Here is a 544-nt window from a genome sequence, read left to right on the forward strand (position 1 = left end):
CCAAGCTTCCCGGAACGGCAGGGACCCCGGCGGCTGGTCCCAGTCTGGACGTCCAGGAAGGCTGTGGGTGTCTGGCCGTGGCCGACCCGACGGGCGTTGGGAGTCCCTGTCTTGGGAGAGCCGAGCAGCGGGGGCGGGGGCCCCAGCCGTGGTGACTGCAGCCCCCTCCCCTGAGCTGGCGACACCCCGCAGTACTGAGTGTCCGAGGTGGGCTGCGTCTGCGGGGGCGGGGCGGCGGCGAGGGGCCGCGGGGTCGCTGGAGCAGAGCTCCTGCCCGCCCGAGGGGCGCGGGTGGCCGTGAGGGGGACGGCTGCGTGACCGGCGGAGGTGGCCTGGAGCGGGCGGGGGGCACGTCTTCACAACCACCTGCCTCAGGCCTCGCGTGCGGGCCCACAGGTGGCTGGTGCGTGGGAAGCCGGAACAGCTGCTCGCCCATCCCCCTCTGCGGGCCGCACGGGACCGGGCTGACCTGAGGGTCAGCTGCGTTGGAACCCGGAGTCAAGCCCCCACCGCTTGCGGGCCGAGGGGTGGGCGGCCGTGGGTG

The sequence above is a fragment of the Carlito syrichta genome, unplaced genomic scaffold, assembly GCF_000164805.1.
Source record: "Carlito syrichta isolate Samal-C Ts95f unplaced genomic scaffold, Tarsius_syrichta-2.0.1 Scaffold118078, whole genome shotgun sequence".
Lineage (NCBI taxonomy): Eukaryota > Metazoa > Chordata > Mammalia > Primates > Tarsiidae > Carlito > Carlito syrichta.